The sequence below is a fragment of the Nicotiana sylvestris genome, chromosome 5 (genome assembly GCF_000393655.2).
Source record: "Nicotiana sylvestris chromosome 5, ASM39365v2, whole genome shotgun sequence".
NCBI lineage: Eukaryota > Viridiplantae > Streptophyta > Magnoliopsida > Solanales > Solanaceae > Nicotiana > Nicotiana sylvestris.
In genome coordinates, this window is record NC_091061.1 from 22061796 (window position 1) to 22078179 (window position 16384).

Consider the following 16384-nt stretch of genomic DNA (forward strand, 5'->3'; position numbering starts at 1 on the left):
ACACCTAAAGTAATCACGATCGGTAGAGAATACTTGGGCTAATTTATAGGAACTACCTGGTAGGGGAGACTCTGACAATTAGGGAAATCATAACCCTAGGCTTTTCCAAATCTTGTCCACAACATTTCCTCTTTAGTTTTAGATTACTGCATTTTAATTACTTTACTCGTAGTTAGTAAACATTCAAATCGTTATTTAATATTTCTGAAGGTTGAGTACTTGAATTCATGCGAAACTAGTGGTTGTAATTAGTAGGTTAATTCACTGTGGGATTCGACTCCAAATTTGTAAATCGGATTATATTTACAACGACGGCTTAGTCCTTTTTATAAGGTATAGTTGGGTGTGATCAAATTTTGACGTCGTTGACGACGAATTAACGGTGTTATTAATTAGGGTTGAAAGAATTGTTAGAATTCGTAGTTTATTCAGCTTTCTCGACTTGAAATTAATTATATTGAAACTCTAACGTCTGCAGTCTTGTGTGTTACAGGTGCATGGATAGAAACTTGTTAAGAACTGGTGAATTGTTCGAAGCATTACCGGATCCTGAGAAAATTTTTAAGGCACTAAATCGAGCAAACAAGAAAGACAAATGATAACATAACTCAATGGAACGAATCGAACTAGACATGGGTAATGTAAGAAACAACCAAAACAATGTGAATGACCCGAACAATCATGGTGTGATACCTCTTGTGCCAGAAGCAGCCTTGTATGATTGGGCACAACCCACCGCTGAAAATCTGGCAACCGCAACTACAGTCCCTCAGATACAAGCGGAATCATTTCAAGTTATAAACAATATGCTACATCTGCGACAGAACAAGTGACTATTCTCCAGGTCTTACATTAAAGATCCATAGCAGCATCTGAAAAGCTTTTTGTCCATTTGTGTCACTAAAAGGAAACCAAATGTGACACCGGAAGCAATCATACTGTTATTGTTTCCATTCTTAGTGTCTGGAGAAGCTCAGACCTGGCTTAGTTCGCTCCCTATAAACTCCATCACCACATGGGAGGAATTAGTCAAGCAGCTTTTGAACAAGTTCTACGCACCTAATAAGACTGCCAATCAAGTTGATGAGATATTGAGCTTTAGGCAGAAACTAGCTGAAACATTGCAAGAAACATGGGAGAGGTTCAAAGGAATGCTGATTAAGTATCCATATCATGACATTCCAGATTAGATGTTGGGGAAATGGTTCTACATGGGATTGACAGACAGCTTGAAGGCCAATGTTGATGCTTTAGTAGGGGAGCATTTTTGAGCAAATCATTCAGTGAATGTAAGGTCTTACTTGATAAAATGGCTCAAAACTCAGTATGGATGGCAAAAGACACTACAATTACCCCTGTAGTTTACTCAGTAGCTTTGGACCCAAATAACTCCATAGCCGAGAATATGACCACTCTGATAACGCAAATGAGTATCCTCGCTGTTGATACCCAATTTTTTCCTATATATTTTTATATGCAAAACACTTTCTAAATAGCATATATATGTATATATAAGTATGTCCTAATATTTTATTATTTTATTCTTAATTTTTAAAGATTTTCTAACCAATTTATTCCCCTATTTTTTCCATAAAAACCCAATAATAATTCCCAAAATTATTGTTTTGGTGATTCATTTATTGGATTCTTATATTTATACTAAAAGTATAGCAAAGATAATTTCTGCATATTTTTATAAATTTATTTAGTATTTTTAAAACTAAATTGTATGTAATTGCGACATTAGCTCCTTTTAAGATTTAATTACGTTTATATTTATAAAAATTAATTTCAGTATTTTCAAATTGATAATTATGTGTTACAAATCATTTTAGTGCTTTAAATTTATTTTTAGAAACTTATTTACTATTTTTTTATAAATTAAAAGGGAAAAAGTAGCTATTGCAATTACAACCCAAATTGAGTTTCAGTTATAACCGAAAACAGGCCCCCAATTTCCCAGCCCAATTCCAATTTTAACTCGACCCCCGACCCAATTTAAATAATCCAACCCGGATCCCCTATCTAACCCTTTCAATCCTGGCCGTTGACCATTTAGATCAACGACCAATATCAGCCCTTTCCATTTTTAACCTCAAACGACCTCTTACCCCATCTCATTTCACACCAAACGCCACCCTTGAATCCCTTTCCCTCCAACTCTCTCTGCAATCCCTCACAAACCCTAGTCATCGCTATCAAACTACAACCCTAATACCTCCCAAATCTATGGCTTCCAAGGCCATCAGAGACCTGTATCAACCTTACATGGCTTCTACGTGTTCGATTCTGTGGTTTCAAGACCAGATCATGAAGGGGTTTTGTCCAGTCCTTGCCCGATGACTATTCTCCGGTCACCTCTAACCTTTCTCCGGTCAGTCATGGCTATTCGAGTCAGACTTTTGACTCTCCTGCTTAGATCGATGGTTTTCAAAGCCTCTCTCATCACTTGGGGTTCTTCTGAAACCTTAACCTCTAAGGTTCTTTCGATTTATTTTAGATCTGCTTCAGATCTATGTTTGCTTTGGACTTCTAAGTGTTTTTCTCGAAGTTTCTTTTAAAACTCCTCTTTCAAAACCCCTCATCCTTTCCGATGAGGGTTCTTGTTAAGCTATTTCAAAACGTTTCTCTGATTTTCGACATGTTTTGCTATGTTTGCTCATATCGTTCTTCTACCTGAGTCCGTATGTTAAAAGCCCTAATTTCTTTTGACTACTTATTATACGAATGCGTATTTGCTCGAGTTTTGTCTGATTTGTTTGTTTATCCTTTTTTAAAGCTCTATTGTTGTTAAAAACCTTATGATTTCGAGTATGAGACTGTTCGTTTAAGTGCATGACTCGATTTGAAGTTCTTTATTTCGAAACCTTTTATTCCTTTGTGTGATTCTTCTGGTTCTGGGTTTCTTTCTTTTCTAAAACTCGACTATGCTCGAAACCCTAATTTTTTCAAAAGAGGTTTTCTTCACCTGCTACTGTGAGACCCTTGCATGCCTTGATACTCTATGTTTCTTCACTACTAGTTCAATGTGACTTGACCTACCGGACTATCATGCCTTGAATGTTGCTATCTACTAAATTTCTGTGCTACTATTGCATGCTATTTCCTTTTGCTAATAGTTTGGCCTCGCATGACCATCGTTTGTGCACTCTATTTATATGCTGAGTTTCCTTCCTTGACTGTCCTTCAAACTTGTGACTGATTTCAAACTTTTCCTTTGTGAAATTCTAATTTCACTCGCCTATTAAGGTTAATTGATTTCTTTTCCTGTTTTGCCTTACTGAGTCCTTTCCAAAATTGGAGTATCTATGTACCTAGACTCAGTTGCTTACTTAATGTTTACTACTTCTTTTATGGCAACTATCAGCATGCTTACAAATCGGTTTCTTTCCTTATTTTGAACTTGTCACTGCCTGTTAAGCAAGGGATCCCTTAATTAAAGGCAGTCACTCGTATAATTGATTCTGAATCATGATTTTTTCCATGTTTATAGCTTATTACCCCTCTCTTTCTCGTTTTCAAAAGCTATAAATACCATGTACTTCTTTTCTTTCAAGGACATGGACATAAGGCATAAACACTTGAGATCAAACATACACTCCATTAAATCTCTCTCTCTTCTTTGTTACTACTATATTGCTGCCTTGCCTAGCCGGCTGAAAACTAAGGCTGGGCTGCAGAAAACTTGTTTATTTTTCTGCATTTGCTTTTCTTACTAGTATGTTCTAATTAAGTTTTCTGTACCAACAATAATATGCTTGTTTACTGTTTCTTGCATTCTTGTCTGCCTACTATTTGTATTTAACCCAGTACCATTATTTAGCATGCTGTAATTTCCCTTTTCTGTTATGAATTAATGTATTATGACCTATGAATCCTAAATCCCCGTCCCAAATGTGTTTAATACTTGTGGTTAGTTTGGGGCATGACAACATTGAAAATTGCTGGGCATGACCCAAACTTGATCTTCCTGGGTTCATAACCACTATGTTTCTCTTATATGTTGTGTGTTCTGGTTGATTTACAGGCATGCCAGCACTTCTTATTGCTGTGCATGCCTAAAGTTAACCCATGCCTAAGTGTGTAGGCTCCTTGCAATGGATTCCCAATCCCCTTCCCCCTTTTGTATGAAGTTATTAACTCCCTAAAATGCTAATAGCTATATCCCATCACCTTTTCTCTCTCCTTTATTCCCCCAGTTCTTAAAACTCTGTTTCTGCACTTTCACTATCTTCTTAGACTTAAGTTCTGCCCCCCTTATGTAAGCCTTGCCTTGGGACCCATGAACTCTCTCTGAACTTGGACACATAAGGGCCGGTATTTCCACACTGCACTCATCTCTATTTTGGTTATGTAACTTGGGTGTGAGCACTGCCCGGGGTCCTATTGAGACCCTTAGGGAAATCTGACACACTCAAGTCTAAGAAAGGCTTTGGATCAATGGCATTTTGAGGTGGTTTATTCCATAACTTAGAGAGGAAGTCAAGAATCAGGCTTCCTCTAGTTGTAACTTTTCTTTGTGCTTTTGTGGTGTAATTTATTATTACTGGGTCTATAATAATTTCTGTAATAAACATAGGGTTGGCTAATGAAAAGGGTTGGGAATTATGCATGCTTGAGGGTAGATATCATGTATATAGGACCTAAGATCTGCTTGCTTAGTTTTGCAATTGAAATCATGTCTATAGGATTTGTTGCTTTAGATTATGCATGTTTAATCCTGCATTTTAGATACCATGTTATTACGATCTAAAAGGTTAAAACCAAATATCATGTCCATAAGGTTAAAATTAGTAACATATAGAAATCATGCCTATAGGGATTCCCAAGCAAAGTTCTGGTTCGTTTCTATTAACATTCAATGCTAGATATCATGTCTATAGGAATTGAAAATTGGCAATAATAGATACCATGCCTATAGGATCTGAAACCAGCTTAGTTAAAATCAGTTTATCTCGTACTGTTTTGAACTAGTCTCAAACAACCTACTTTTCTTTTATCAACTCGATTTAGAAAGCATGCCTATAGGATCTCAAATCGCTCGATTTTTAAAAATTGGTCATTGATTTACTACACATTCTGAATTAAGTAGATATCATGCCTATAGGACCCCATCTAAACACTTAGGCAAGCCTTAGAGTAATAACCGCAAAATTGAATCCGCTTTTGTTAATTGCTACAACCAGCAGACAGGCCTGATTCAGACTTCTTATCTGAGTTATGTAATAAACAAATATGCTTCAATAATCAAACTCCCCTCGTCTTTTGTATTTTAATCAGACCTAAAAAGTATGTGCAAGTCATGCTAGCTATGTGCTTTTGTTCAAGGAGATGTATATGAGCCTTTATCTATTTATATGCTTCCCCCAACATGCAGTATGTGTTTTTGTATGTCGCCTTAGATTTTATCCTTTGAAACCAATCAGCCTAATATTCCTCCCCCTTAGGAATAATAGTCCTAAGCTCCTCCGAGACTGACAAGAATGGGACAGGTAATAGCATACAATAGTAATCGAGACCATTCCGCGCTTTAATGCCTTAACGGGGTGGGAAGGGTAGATATGAATATGATGACCAGTGCACTAATACCACGTGTATCCCCTTTTTTGAGGAGTGTCATACCGGGTATCACATTGATGTGATCCATATTAAATATAAACCTAGGACCCCTTTCCCTTTATTTGCAAACTTCTTTTCAAAAAACCCTTCTTTTAATTGTTCCTTCTTTCATGTGTTTAAATTTAAATCCTCTGCTATTTGAGCATGTACTTGTCCATATGCTAACTGTATAATTTCACAACAAAATTGTCTGGTCGGGAACCACACTAGTGGATCCTGAAGGGTACCTAACTCCTTTCCCTTAGGATAATTTCATGCCCTTACCCTATCTCTGGTTATTCCAACGAGAGTTAGAATTGAACCCTTATAGGTGTCCTAATGCACCTTAAATCATTAGGTGGCGACTCTTAAAAAGAAATACAAAACCCAGTTCCCAAAAGGAATGAGTTGCCCTATACCCCAATGTCATAAACCCGATTTTCACTTAGGAAAAAGGGGGCACGAAAGCATGACGACTTTGCTGGGGAAACTTAGGCTTTACCATTTCAGACTGTTATTGTGAATTTATACCTCTTTCTGAGCAATTGCTTGTTTAATTCCTTTAAGCATTCAATTCCCTTTCAATTGCAAAAACTGACTTGTTTTCTTTGTTCTTTTATTACTTCTTTAAATTATGAAAATGCTGTATTTACTGCTTTCTTAATGTGCAAATAAATGTCAACATACTTTTAATTATTGTATAATCATGCTCAACATCATACTCCACTAGTGCCAAATGAATACCATAACAACGGTTAAAATGAGTGGTTGCGCTCTTCCTATATTATTACCCCTAAATCTGGAAAAGGCACATAATCAGTTATGTTGTCCACATAATAATCCTTTAAGATAGCCTTGTCCAAAGTCCACTGGGTTTCCATAAAACCCAAACAGACACCATCACGTTCTGTGCATTTATTTGGAAAAGTAAATGCTTTATGCTAATTGTTGATGTTAAATGGTCGAGTCTGGCGGGGGTAAGGGCCTAACCTTGTTTGTCTTGCAGAAAATGAAGAACGAGGTCCCAGTTTCGGTATGGTTAGCATGCCCCCACTCTTGCTAGACTGGTGGAGGAGTCTTCCATCAGATGACCAAATCAATGAGTGGAAAGAGAGGGCCGCCAGAGCTAGCGAAAAGTTGGAATAGCTGGAATACAGTCTACTGGAATTAGAAGGAAAAGTGAGAAGAGAGTCACCGACTGCCAGAACGCTGAGGGAAACGAAGGAGAACACCTGGCAAAGGCATTTTTATTGGTGAACCTACGCGAACTGGAGGATTTGATCAACGAGAGCATTCAACCTGAGGAAGGTCCTTCTGGGACCAAGTAGATAGGAGTTTTTCTTTTCGCTTTATAAAATGTAATAAGGCCAATGGCCATTAGTGACTTTCATTTCCTGTTTATTTAGTGTCAATTTGGGATTCGTCTACTTTTTATCAATGAAATGAGGCATTTAGCATCCTAAGTTCTCCAAATCAATTTGTCTCTAGGCCTACCTCGGGCACAAAGAGGTTCGCAAATTAGGACACGCTTTACATTCTTGCACTATGTGTTTAAATATTGCAATACTTTTTTATAATCCTCACTAACTTGTTACCTTTTTGTTTTTATTTTTGTTTTATTATTCCCCCCCCAAAGGTTAGTTCATGCACTTTGGCAACATTATCCTATTCCACGAGATCCAGGGGCCATCCACCCACTCATCTTCTTAGTCCTATCAAAAATAAGAACAAAGAGAAGATGAAAGATTTGAACAACACTAGAAAGGAGAACTCAACTGAATGGGTAGAGGTCACTCATGGTCATGGTACTCAGGTTTCCAAGGAAAATGCATCCCAACTCGAACAAAAGCTGCTGAAATTCCAAGAAGAACTCGATCAGGTTCGGAATTTGGCAAATCTGTCATTTTCCTTCACCACTCCAGATATCAATTTCCCAAATGCTCAGAACCCCACACCTCCACAGAATATTCCAAAGAAACAAAACCATCCCGCTCCTCACTACCACTGCAACACATGCCATACCTCAAACAACACCCTGCTGCTCATCCCAGAACTCCAAAACTCCACAAATTACCACTTCCACACCCACCATAATACCCCATCTACATGGAGACTATGCCACTGTCTACCCAACCTATCTCAAGCACACCCGAGTCTGATGACAAGGATTTTCTCATCAGGAATTTGGCTGAAGAACTTAAGAAATTGACTAACCGAATTCAAGGCGTTGAAGGAAGTAAGGGGCTTGAAGGGCTGAACTACGAGGATCTTTGCAAACTGCCCAAGGGGTACAAACCTTCGAAGTTTGAAGTGTTTGATGGTACAGGGGATCCAAGGGTCTATTTGAGAACGTATGGTGACAAGCTGGTTAGAGTAGGGAAAGACAAAAGAATTCACACGAAGCTGTTCATGAGGAGTTTGAAAGGAGATTCTTTGTCTTGGTACATTAGCCAAGATCTGAAGAAGTGGTCAAATTGGGTAGGCATGGCATCCGATTTTGTGGATAGGTTCAGGTTCAACACAGTGAATGCGCTGGATGTGTTTTACATTCAGAATCTAAAGAAGAAGCCCACAGAAACATTTCGCGAGTATGCTATTCGCTGGAGGTCCAAAGCTGCTAAGGTCAGACCTGCCCTAGAGGAGGAACAAATGAACAAATTCTTTGTCCGGGCTTAGGACCCGCAGTATTACAAATGACTAATGTTGATTGAGAGCAATAAATTTTCTGACATTATCAAGCTGGGTGAAAGGATCGAAGAGGGCATCAAAAGCGGTATGGTTACAAACTTCGAAGCCTTGCAAGCTACAAATAAGGCCTTACAGTCTGGTGGTGTATCCAAGAAAAGGGACGTAGGGGCCGTAATGGTTGCACAAAGAACCAAATCTCCCATCAAATACCAAACCTACCCAATACCTCCACTCACATATCAGCCTACATCGAACTACCAAACACCCTCACCCTCTTACCAAACTCCACCACCCACTTATCAATCACCTCCACCTCCCATATATCAGCATGCTTCACCCAAATATTGCCAACCTGGACATGTTTACCAAGCCTACAATGCTCAGTCATCCCACTACCAATCACCTCCTGCACGCCAAAATTTCCCTAAACCTCGACCAAATTCTGACCGTAGACCTCAAAAATAATATACAGCCATTGCTGAACCTATTGACCAGTTGTACGAAAGACTCAAAGCTGCTGGTTATGCCACCCCTATCCTTGCTGCATTTCCTGAGAACCCTTCTCAGTGGGTTAATACAAACAAATCCTATGCATACCATTCCGGTATGAAAGGACACACAATTGACGAAAGTCATTCTCTAAAAGACAAGATCTAGACTTTAATTGATAACAAGATTATTGTGGCAAAGGAACCTGCTCCAAATGTCCGCAATAAGCCTCTGCCAGACCATAAGGGCGGAGGCATTCACATGATTGAAATAGAGGATGATTGGGATCTCGAGGGGTCAATCGGGTTGATCACAGAAGGTGATGACCCAAAGAAGCCAATAATTACTCTTAATCCAATCATGGTCCAGATTCAGCCCTCTGGGACGCCGAGGTAAATATGTCCGTGCCACTTGAGTTTGAAGCAATGACACCAGCACCAATTGAGGTCGAATTCGTGCCTCCAGCAAATGCACCCGCACTATTTGAAGTTGTAGTTTTACCACCCAAGGCACATGGTCCATTCGGAGTAAAGATATCCACGCCGATTCTAGTGGTGATGTCAACCATGATGCCATTCCATACAACGGCTATACCATGGGACTATACAACCGAGGCAAGGAGGAAAGGCAAGGTTTTGTCCAAAGAAACTATTGCAGCATAGGGTATGACAAGAACGTGTAGAGTTTACACCCCTGAACACTTAGCTGAGTCAAGCAAGCAGGCCTCCAATCGGCCACCCATCATTGAGATAGGGCCAAATGATCTTTAGAGAAAGATACAGGCCAAGGAATACTCGATCATTGACCAGTTGAACAAAACACCGACGCAAATCTCCATCATTGCCTTGCTGCAAAATTCTGAGGCACACAAGAATGCTCTGTTGAGGGTGCTAAGTGAGGCATACGTACCGAGCAACATCACTGGCGGGGAAATGGTTAACATGGTAGGACAAGTATTGGAAAGTCATAAGATTACTTTTCATGAGGATGAGCTACCACCGGAAGGGTTGGGTCACAACAAGGCACTGCACATCATCGTGCAATGTGAAGACTATTATATCACCAGAATCCTGATCGATGGAGGGTCCAATCTCAATATTTTGTTGATACCCAATTTTTCATGTATATTTTGATATGCAAAATACTTTCAAAATATCATATGTATGCATATATAAGTATGTCCAAATGTTTTATTATTTTTCCTTAATTTTTAAAGATTTTTAAATTGATTTATTGCCCTATTTTATCCATAAAAACCCAATAATTATTCTCAAAATTATCATTTTGGTGATTCATTTATTGGATTCTCATATTTATGCTAAAATGTAGGTAATATAACTTTTACATATTTTTACAAAGTCACTTAGATTAATTACAACATTAGCCTCTTTTAGGATTAATTACGTTTATATTCATAAAATCTGGTATTTTTTAAATAGTTAATTATGTGCTATAAATCATTTTGGTACCTTTAATTTATTTCCAGAAATTAATTTATTATTTTTTATAAATTAAATAGGGAAAATTGGCTATTTAAATGTTAGCCCAATTTCATTTCGATTATGGCCCAATTCTGACCCTACTTGAACTCAATTGAAACCATTTGAACCCCCGACCCAATTCCAATTTAATCTGACCCAAATCCATCTTCATAACCTGCCCACTCACCCGTTTTGATCCAGGCCGGTGATCATTCAGATCAACGACCAACAACCATCCTTGCCTTTTTAATTCAAACGACCCCTAACCCTAGCCTCATTTCCAAATTCCGCCACCTCTGAATCCTCTTCTCTCTCAACTCTCTCAAATCCTCTCAAACCCTAGCCACCACCATCAACTACAACCCTAATACCTCCCCAAATCTATGGTTCCCAAAGTCATCAAAGACTTATATCCACCTCCCATGGCTTCTACGTCTCGATTATTATGGTCTCGAGGCTAGATCTTGAAAGATCTTGGTCTAGTCTTGTTCGATTGCAGTTCATGACTGTTCTCCGGTCGTCTCCGACGTTTTCTCCGGCTAGCCATGGCTATTAGAGTCAGACTCTTGACTCTCCTGCTTAGATCGTTGGTTTTTAAAGCCTTTCTCACCACTTGGGGTTCTTCTGAAACCTTAGCATTTAAGGTTCCTTCGATTTCTTTTTAGATCTATTTCAGATCTATGTTTGCTCTAAACTTCTAAGTGTTTTTCTCAAATTTTCTTTTAAAACTCTGCTTTCAAAACCCCTTATCTTTCCGATTAGGGTTTCTGTTAAGTTATTTCAAAATGTTTCTCTGATTCTTTGACGTGTTTGACTATGTTTGCTTATATCGTTCTCCTACCTGAGTTTGCATGTTAAAACCCTTAATTTCTTTTAACTGTTTACTAAACAAATATTTGCTTGCCTTAGTTTTGTCCGATTTGTTTGCTTATTCACTTTTAAAACTCTCCTATTGTTGAAATCCCAGGGTTTTGGGTATGAAATCTATTCGTTTAAGTGCATGACTTGATTTGAAGTTCTTTATTTCGAAATCTTTTGCTCCCTTTGTGTGATTCTTCTGATTGCTGGGTTTCTATCTTCTCTAAAACTCAAATATGCTCGAAACCCTAAGGGATTTTCCTCACCTGCTACTGTGAGACCTTTGCTTGCTTTTTGATATTCAATGTTTTCTTCCCTACTTGACCTACTGGACTGTCATGCTTAGAATGTTGCTATCTACTGAATCTTTGTGCTATTGTTGTGTGCTATTTCTTCTTGCCAACATGCCTAGCCTCGCATGTATAATGTTTATGCACCCTATTTATATGCTAAGTCTCCTTCCTTGACTAATTTTCAAAATCGTGACGAAGTTTAAACTTTTCCGTTGTGAGATTCTGATTTCACTCGCCTATTAAGGTTAATTGATTTCTTTCCTGTTTTGCCTTACTAAATCCTTTCCAAAATTAGAGTATCTCTGTACCTAGACTCAAATTACTTACTTGTTATTTTACTACTTCTTTTATGCAACTTTCAACCTACTTTTTAATTGATTGCTTTCCTTATTTCGAACCTGTCATTGCCCGTTAAGCAAGTGACCCCTTAATTAAGGGAAATCACTTGTATAATTGATTCTGAATCATGATTGTTTCCATGTTTGTAGCTTATTACCTCTTTCTTACTCATTTTCAAAAAAACTATAAATACCCGTTACTTCTTCTCTTTCAAAAACACAAGCACTTTTAGTTCTGAACTCACACTTACACTCAAACACTCTCTCTTGCTTTACTACTACTTGTGCTACTGCCTGTTTAGCCGGCTGAAAGCCAAGGCTATATTTCGAAGTCTTGCTACTTTTCTTTACTACACTTTGCTTCTTGGACTGGTATGTTCTAATTAAGTTTTTCAATACCAACAACAACATGTTTACTTACTGATTTTGCATTCTTGTTTGCATACTGCTTGTATTTAATTCAGTACCATTATTTAGCATGCTGTAATTTTCTTTCTCCTATTCTGAATCAATGTATTATGAATCCCAAATCCCTGCCCCAATGTGATTAATACTTGTGGTTAGTTTGGGGCATGACAGTATTGAATATTGCTGAGCATGATCTAAACTTGATCCTCCTAGGATCATAACCTCTATGTATGTTGTGTGTTCTGGTTGATTTACAAACATGACAGCACTATCTATTGCTGTGCATGCCCAAAATTAACCTATGCCTAAGTATATAGGCCCCCTCGCAATGGATTCCCAATCCCCTGCCCCTTTGTGTGAAGTTATCAATTCTTTGAAGTGTTAATGGCTGACTCCCCTCACCCTTTCCCTCTCCTTTATTCCCTAAGTTCTTAGAACTCAGTTTTTGCACTTTTCACCCTCTTCTTAGACTTAAGCTCTGCCCCCTCATGTGAGCCTTGCCTTGGGACCCATGAGCTCCTTCTGAACTTGGACACATGAAGTCTGGCATCTCCACACTGCACTTGTCCCTATTATGGTTATGAAACTTGGGTGTGAGCACTGCCCGAGGTCCTATTGAGGCCCTTAGGGAACTCTAACACACTCAAGGCTGAGAAAGGATTTGGATCAATGGTATTTTGAGTTGGTTTATCTCATAACTCAGAGAGGAAGTCAAAAATCAGGCTTCCTCTGATTGTAACTTTTCTTTATACTTTTTCTGATGTAATTTATTATTTCTGGTTTGTAATAATTTGTAATGAACATTTGGGGCTGGCCATTGAAAATAGGGTTGGGAAATTATGCATGCTCAAAGGTAGAAAACATGCCTATAGGACTGCATTCTCTACTTGTTCAAATCGCATTTAGAAAACATGCCTATAGGACTGCTCCAATTCTGCATATTCATATTACATTTAGAAACCATGTATATCTGACGTACTTTTTCAACATCACATCTAGATAAACTGCCTATAGGGATTATCTAAAATTCTGCACATTCATCACCGTTTAGATATCATGTTTTTTAGGGCCCAATTGGTTATAACCCAGTAACATGCTGAAATCAGTAATGCATAGAAATCATGCCTATAGGGGTTCTTAAATAAATTTGAGTCGTTCCATTCACATCAATGTTAGATATCATGCCCATGTGGATTAGACTCAGTAATAGTAGATACCATCATCTGCAGAATTTGGAACTAGTCTAATTTAAATTCGTCTATTCTAAACCTCTATTTAATAGTTCCCTTAGTTTCAACAAGGTTTAGCAAGCATGCCTATAGGATTTCAAGCAGTACGTTTTGAGTTATCACTGTTTCACCACCTTCTGAATGAAGTAGATATCATGCTTATAGGACCTCGTCTAAACACTTAGGCAAGATTTAGAGTAATAACTGTAAAGTCGAATCCGCCTTTGTTAATTATTACAACCAGCAGGCAGTCCTAATTCAGACTTCTTATCTGAGTTATGTAATAAACTAATCTGTCTCAACAATTAACTTTCCTCATCTTTACGTGCTTTAAATCAGACCTAAAAAGTATGTGCAAGTCATGCTAGTTATGCGCTTTTGTTTTGAGGAGGTATACATGAGCCTTTTGTCTGTTTACATGTTTCCCCTTTATATGCCATATTATCTATTTTTGTATGTCGTCTTAGATTTTTATCCTTTGAAACCAATCAGCCTAATATCCCCTTCCTTTAGGAATAGTAGTCCTAAGTGCCTCTGGGACTGATAGGAATGGGACGGGTAATAGCATGCAATAGTAATCAAGACCAATCCGCGCTGTAATACCTTAACGGGGTGGGAAGGGTAGATATGGATATGATGACCGGTGCACTAATGCCACGTGTAACCCCTCTTTTGATGAGTGATTACCGGGTATTGCATTGATGTGATCCATGTTTTTTGTAAACCTAGGACCCCCTTTCTTTATTTCCCCCTTCTTTTTTTGTTAGCATTGTAACTCCTTATTTAAAATCAGCTCTTTTAATTACTCTTTCAAACTTTGTTTACTTTCAAACTATTGTGCATTGAAATCCCCTCTTATTTGAGCCTTATCTACTTATATGTTAATTGCACCCCAAATTCACAATAACTGTCTGGCCAGGAACCACATTAGTGGATCCTGAGAGGTGCCTAACACATTCCCCTTGGGATAATTTCAAGCCCTTACCCAATCTCTGGTTACCTAAACAAACTTAGAATTGAATCTCTATTGGTGTCCTAATGCACCTTAATCATTAGGTGGCGACTCTTCAAATGCAAAAACCCAGTTCCCAAAAGGAACGAGTTGTCCTTCCAAATGTCATAAACCTGATTTTGCGAGAAAAAGGGGGCACCACACATTTGTCTGCTGGTAACACTCAAAAAGTTGGGGAAGGGACTGCATGAAATAAAGGACGTAGCTATCAATATGAAAGCTTTCGACGGCTCCCAAAGGTCCACTATCGGGGAGATTAGTCTGTGTTTGCAAATGGGGCCAACTTGGTTTGATATTGATTTCCAAGTGATAGACGTGCCAGCATCTTACAATCTGCTATAGGGACGGCCTTGGATTCATGCTGCTGGGGTCGTAGCATCACACTACATTAGGCGGTAAAGTTTGAATGGAATCACCAGGAGGTGATCATTCACGGCGACGGTAGCAACCCTATATATAGTCGTCAGACCATTCCGTCAATCGAAGGCAGAAAGAAGATAGGTGGAGAGACTTACCACCACATTGAACGAGTAAATGCTGTTGACAAAGACAAATGGTGGGATAACAAAATCAAGAGCATACTGAATTGGAGTGGGTACGAACCTGGCAAGGGGCTCGGAAAGAACCTCCAAGGAATCACTAAGCCCATAAAACTCAAGAAACATGGCACCACTTTCGGTCTGGGATATGAGTACACCTGGGAAGAATTCAACAACTGGTCGCCACCATGGCATGATCCTTACTATCCACTGGAGCAGCCAATATCACATTTGGAGCAGGCTTTCCAACATGCCGACATTGTTATGGGTCAGACGAAGAAGAAGCACTGGCCGCGATGAAGAAGTTGTTCTTAGAAGACAATGACATGGATTGTTGTGTTGTTCTCGAGGAGGAGGGGGAGGAAGGCCCTTCCATACAGGTTGTAAGCAGAGGGGCACGCCTGAATAACTGGACCATCAGGACAACCAGAGCCCGACGAGCCTCGGGGTAGCAAGGCTAAAACAAGCATTGTTTTACTAAATGATTTTCTTTTGCATTTTAGTTCACGCAATAAGATCTCCAATGTTCAAAACGATTATGAAATTTATTAAAGCATTATGATTTTCCTTATGAATCAAAACTCATTATTACTTTTCTCTCATTACTTTACTTATACAACATTACTCTTACTTATCTTTATGAACCGATGACTGTGACATGCAATAAGACAACACAACAAACATACATAGATTCATAGGAAGATGACATACCAGAAGAGATTGTTAAAGAGGTTGAGAATTTTGAGAACAGACCTAAGTCAAACCTAGATGAGACAAAAGTTGTTAACCTGGGAGATGCAGAAAACATCAAAGAAACACGAATCAGCATTCACTTGTCGCCATCAGAAAAGAAAGAATACACAGATTTTCTAAGGGAATATGAGGACATATTCTCCTAGTCATATGATGAAAAGACTGGTTTAAGTACGCCTATTGCGACTCACAAACTGCCAACCGATCCAACATGTTCGCCAGTAAAGCAAAAGCTCAGAAAGTTCAAGCTTGATATGAGCCTGAATATTAAGGAAGAAGTCACTAAACAGGTCAAAGCTAAAGTTCTCAGTGTAGTAGAATACCCAACATGGTTAGCCAACATTGTGCTAGTACCAAAGAAGGATGGGAAGGTCAGAGTCTGTGTCGACTACCGGGATCTTAACCGGGCCAGTCCGAAAAACGTCTTCCCTTTGCCAAACATACACATCCTGATTGACAATTGCACCAAGAACGAGTTGCAATCATTTGTAGACTGTTTCCTTGGTTACCATCAGATTTGGATGGACGAAGAAGATGCTGAGAAAATGGCTTTCATAACGCCGTGGGGAATGTACTATTACAAGATGGTACCGTTTGGGCTAAAGAATGCCGGGGCCAGCTACATGAGGGCCATGGCCACCATTTTCTATGATATGATACACAAGGAGATAGAGGTGTACGTAGATGATGTTATCATC

The 16384-nt window shown here is 38.8% G+C and overlaps 1 non-coding gene across 1 annotated transcript; it reads right to left on the reverse strand.

Annotated features, from left to right (window-relative positions):
• Positions 1 to 1077: 1077 nt before the first annotated feature.
• LOC138869829 (small nucleolar RNA R71) lies at positions 1078 to 1180 on the reverse strand. Its single transcript, XR_011400081.1, has one exon. It is a non-coding gene; the product is annotated as a small nucleolar RNA R71 (small nucleolar RNA).
• Positions 1181 to 16384: the final 15204 nt, after the last annotated feature.